At 36.2% G+C, this 5,617-nt stretch overlaps 1 long non-coding RNA gene across 1 annotated transcript; it reads right to left on the reverse strand.

Annotated features, from left to right (window-relative positions):
• Positions 1–1,749: 1,749 nt before the first annotated feature.
• Positions 1,750–4,395, reverse strand: LOC115928219. Its single transcript, XR_004065950.1, has 3 exons — positions 4,307–4,395; positions 3,165–3,304; positions 1,750–1,766 (listed from the first exon to the last, which is right to left on the reverse strand). It is a non-coding gene; the product is annotated as an uncharacterized LOC115928219 (long non-coding RNA).
• Between the last annotated feature and the right edge of the window lie 1,222 nt (positions 4,396–5,617).

Genomic DNA, 5,617 nt, shown 5'->3' on the forward strand with positions numbered 1-5,617 from the left:
CCCCCCCGGATCCGCCACTGATATGCTGTGAAGAAATTATTTCATCTGGATTATGTTTGTCACGAGCTGACAAAAAAAATGAGGGGGGGACTCGATGATAATTCATCATTTGAAGGTTTACAAAAATGTCCATGGGTTATATGCACCCACTGAAGAAAATACATGTATAGGGTTGCTTCAGGAACCCCAGCACCCACAGATCCCACGCATGATGAGACAAACTCGAGATAAAAACACATTCTTTCACATAGGCCTACTTATTAAACGCCCCCTTACCACCTGCGTTAATTACTCCCTATTCAAATCTGACAGATGCCCCTTTTACCTTTTATAAGTGCCACTGTTCCCTTTTCATAAGTGCCTCTTGTGATATCTGATAAAAGCCTTTTTTATTCTTTACTTTGTCACGCGTCCCCTTATAATTTTTAATAAGTGCCCTTTTACCTTTTGATATGTGCCCTTTTACCTTTTAAATAAGAGCCCTTTTCCTTTTTCATCAATGTCCTTATGACACATGCCTCCTTTTCCTTTCTTGTAAGTACCCTTTTCCTACTGATAGGTGCCCCTTTTCCTTTTTTAATGATTCCCCTTTTCTCTCTTTCTCTCCGAAAATTATCTTCTGCAAGGTTTGTTCCATTGTCTGAACAACCTCTTGCAATTCCTTTCCGTCTCACTTTCAGTCGTACTTGTTACCACTCATTTGCATTCCCTCGTTATCAACTACGATCAACCATTCCATATTCACTCCATTACTGTCCACATTTCAATTGGATTCTCTTCACTCTACCTTTTGCAGCCTTTGCAGAAGCTTTGCTAGAAGTAGAACATTTTTAATTTAGGGTTATCATTTTATTCAAGTTTTCTAACTTGAAAAAAGGAAAGTGAACCATTGTTTAATTTCAATATCTTTACATAATTTTTTTTTAAAGACAATTGAATTTAACACTAGAAATTTTTAATTGGTTTGCCCCCCCCCCCCCAAAAAAAAAAAAAAAAAAAAAAAAAAACACAACACCACCACCGAAGTGGTACCAGGGTTTTTGTTAGGAGGCCATGTCCTGTATAATTTTTATTTTTAAGAATAGTTTTCTCTTTTTTTAATTAACTTTACATTGGTATACCGTTAATTTCACTGGGGAAACAACCCCCCCCCCCCCCTCCCATTAACAATCAACACTGCCGTTACTTCTACCAACACTAATGCTATAATTCAAAACTTTTCACTTTCTATGTCCTTCTAATATAAACATATAATCATATGTTTACACTATTGCAACCCGTTACATGGACCATGTAATAACAGCACCAGGAAGAGGATAGCAAGCCCCCCCCCCCCCGTCCATAGAGGTAAATGAATTTCAACAAGTATAATTATAATTAAAATATCATTAATTAATTCAATCTTTGATATGACTGATAGATCTTTATCACTCAAATTTCAAGGAGAATCTTTCTGCCCAGTCCTCAGTTTCATCTTATAAGATGGTAGTTTACATTGTTAGAATTTTAATGTTTATTCATTGAGGATTAGTTATCTTTAATTATTTCTACGTTGACAAGATAATAAACTTCATTGGTTTTATTGAATGTGGTATTCTACAAATAAATATCATGTAAATATTCCAGTTTAAACCCATCTCTATTGTACTCTTGCATAATATGAGGGTGGCATCTTTAAGACGTAGTCCCGTGTAGATGTCTTCTGCATTCATCAGTAAAGTTGTAGCCTAGTTTTCAGAAGAAAGGGCTGTAGTGATAACCCAAGTCTGTTGAATGGAAAAATGAAATAAGATATAAGAAAATCAATGACGACTAATAACACACACCCTGATACCTGCTCAGAAAAAGGAAGGATTGAAATTCACTTGGGGTTCTATTGGGCAAACCGAAACTATTTTTCGTACAAGACTAGTTTCTGACCACATTTTAGATTATTTCTGATGATCCCATTGAGACGATAGGACTGCTGGAGTTTGGTTCAGACAAGGTATGAAATAAGTAATACAATGTACTTGTGATGTAAACTCGTGCTCATTATTGAATAATACTCGGTTAAAGGTAATACAAAGTTTTACGAAATTTTGAAAATTGGGTGGATAGTGATTCTTTACAATTTTGATATATTTGAATGCCCCTGTGGATGTATTATAAGCACTAGAAAACTTAGCCTCTAAAACACTTCTGCTTTCGAGAAAAATTGAATATAAATATTTACTGGTGCTCCCGGTAAATTTTGATAAATTTCAAATGGTAGCTGCGACCATGAAAATCTCAGAATATGTAGATGTGATATATAACTTCCAAACGAGAATAGCAAATTGGTCGATTTTAGTCAAGAAAAATTTATATCTTGACCTTGAGAGGGAGCTATACAACATAAAGAGTTTATTATTTACAATTTCATAATTTTAGACTCGATTACAACCGCGACAACGATCACTGAATACTGTAGGATCTCATATGCGTCCAATATGTTCATTTGAACCAAATTTATGACCCCATACTAAAACTGTGTATTACCTTTAAAGAGAAGGTTGAGTTCTGGGAAGAGGTGAAAAATAATTTGTGAGCGTTATCATTCTTATCATGCAAGTGTGGAAGAACATCAGATAAGACATGTTCCCTGAAAAGCATGGCTCTTCAAATGCCTTTATATTCTAAATATGTCATGTAACATCGTAAAACTCGGGGGTAGGATTTTTACGCCACGTGTTCGTGTAGTCCCATATACATCTTTCTGTGTACAGCCTTTGTAACTTTACCAAGACTTGGCCAAATTTCTTATCATTTTGATGATTGCAGAACCTTGCAATACACACAAATTCTTATATGCTAGATGATCAACATTTTCTGGTCGTTTCCACACCGTTTCTTTCACAATGCAATTGCATGACCAGAACTCAACTTCATCTTTAAGTATGGGACATAAAATGACCCAACAACTTGGACCAGAGAGTATACTGGAAATAATGCTACTGAAACACACGTAACGTAACGTAGACTTATATTTCATCTATATTGACATTTAATTTTTAATCTAAATCACAATTGTGATATTCAGTCAATTATTCTTTTACAAGTCAACTGACAATGAAAAATATCTTCGTCAGATCTATAATTTTCTGCATGACATGTGTTCCACAACAGTTTATTGGGGTACCTACATGTATATTAGCACACTTGCTCGTATGAAGTGTAGTAGGCCCGCATCTCTAGATATGATCCCGTCAATATCTCTTCTTTGTTCCTCTCCTGAGTTTGTAAACCAGCATGCCTTCATCACCCACTGTAGAGAAGCATCATCCTACATGACCGAAAACAAAGTAGGTACTTCAATTTAAAACTGATACTAATGGATACATATCAACCATAATACATCCTATAAACAGACTTTCATCTTATTTTGTGTTCTTCTTCATCTTCATTGCTCAAGAAGTGAAAGGAGCCCTTACAAAAGAGTAATGAGGGGTAATGAGAAGTCTGGCTCATAGTACACAAAAATCCGGCCCGTATTGACTTTACACACCAGACTTAGGGGGGTATTTTCAAAAGGAGGGAACACGCATACGCATACCCCAAATAACACTGAGTGGGTGGGGGGGCGGGCACACAGGACCTCCTTTAAATAAGGACACATTTTCCTTTGTAAACCAAAAAAATTAAAGACATCAATATTTCTCTTTCCTTATCTTCTTCTCAACCCCACATGCAGCTCATCATTTAGTATTTTTTTCTGTACCCTCGATCTCTCACTTCTTTTTGTCATTGTCTACTCTTTGTATAATTATGACCATGTTCTTCTATTTTTGTCGTGTAAAGTATTGTCTTGTCCCTTTCTCGTCTCTGTTGGCATCCCCATTTTTCTTTCCCCTATTTTGTATTTCCTTTTGTCATTACAGAATAGTAAATTTAATTACTCATTATTCCTAAGTTTCATTTGAGGTGTTCACACTTGTACAAGCATTGCTTTTTAGTGGACCCCTCTGTTTCCAACATGTATTTCTTAAATTTGTTTTAAATGCTTATAATTATTTGTAATGTTTTGTTGGAAATGTGAATAAATTTGAAATTGAAATTGAAATTGTATGCTAGGTGCAGAACTAGAATAAAATATACCCTCCACTATATACGCTAATAATAATAAAAATAATAATAAAAATGTTACTTATAAAGCGCTCACCACCGAAGTCTCTAAGCGCTATAATTGCAACGTCAACTTAGTTCCATTAATTTTTTAGTGAATTAATACATGTATGATGTAGGTGATCGTTTAATATTTGTGTGCTAAATAACCTGGTAATTTTACCTGCATGGGACTTTCTGCTTCATGTTGTTAACTTCTTTTAGCTCTTTAGTTTCAATCTGTTGGAATAAAAAGAAGGAAAAAACCAATACAATAATCAAGGCATCCCTTTCTCCTTAACAATAAAATAGATCAAGCTTAAAGCTATTTTTTATGTCATGGTTGGCGTTAAATTTAACATGGGGTGGAAATCAATCAAATGTTTTGCTCAGTGGGGGGGGGAGTACCTCAACGGAGTCCACGTCTAGAAGAAGGGACTACTAAAGATTTTAACAAGAATTAACCCACTTGGATTAATAAAGAAATCATACTTCATAGATTATTTGAAGGTGTACGTTAAATCTAGATTTAAATTCAATCAATGATTGATGAATTAGATTCATGATGACGATCAAATTTGCAGATGAGCACCGCAATTCCACGGGGTGGGCCTGCCGGAACCCCGGGCCCCAACTGGGTGACATGACGGCAAACCGCAGTCAAACTACTTCACGACGATGAAAATCAAAGTGCAATTTGAAGAGAAATATTTCCCTAGCCTTTTCCCCAAATATCTGTTGAGAACAGTCTCAAAATGAAAAGAAATTACCGAAGATCACGAAAACTATTACAAATTTTTCAAAATTAATCACTAAATTCACTAAATCTACTCATATTGCAATCAATTACTCACCCATTCTCCGACTTTGTCGATATCGTCGCGACGCGTTGTTGTCAGCTAGCTAGGCGCAGGCGATACGTGTATACTCGTACGTACCAACGAACTCAAACCAAGTAGAAGGATTGTGTCCGTTCACGTTTCACGCAGCGCAATGGCACCGCTCGAGTGCGCCCGCCGCCATTTTGCGTAGTACAAGAAATCGCCTGCGCATACGTATTGTGTACAAGCTCCTATTGCAATTGGAGGAAGGGACGTCCAGAAACCAGGGTTTTATTGTTAGTTTTGGTGAAAAATATCTTTACATATATTGTTTATGCCCTTTTCCAAGTCCCATACAGATGTTTGATGACTTGAATATTGGAATAAGAGCGGCAGCTGAAATTTTAGGGTCTTTTTTGCATAAAGACTAAAAGAGCTAGACTATTTTGTTAAATATCATTTGTGGTATTAGGCTAGTTTTGTCTCTTTCTGTGATAGAAAGAATATATCAAATTATTTAGGCTCTATCTATATAAATCACTCCCACTTTCTCTTTACACACACTCGTAAATTCTCAGTCTTTGTGTTTCTCTTCCCACTCCCCCTCTCTCTATCCCCTTCTCTCCCTCCCTCTCTTTTTCTTTCACACTCCCCCTCTCCCCTTCTTTCTCTCT

Source organism: Strongylocentrotus purpuratus, unplaced genomic scaffold (genome assembly GCF_000002235.5).
Source record: "Strongylocentrotus purpuratus isolate Spur 01 unplaced genomic scaffold, Spur_5.0 spur5_scaffold_21, whole genome shotgun sequence".
Lineage (NCBI taxonomy): Eukaryota > Metazoa > Echinodermata > Echinoidea > Camarodonta > Strongylocentrotidae > Strongylocentrotus > Strongylocentrotus purpuratus.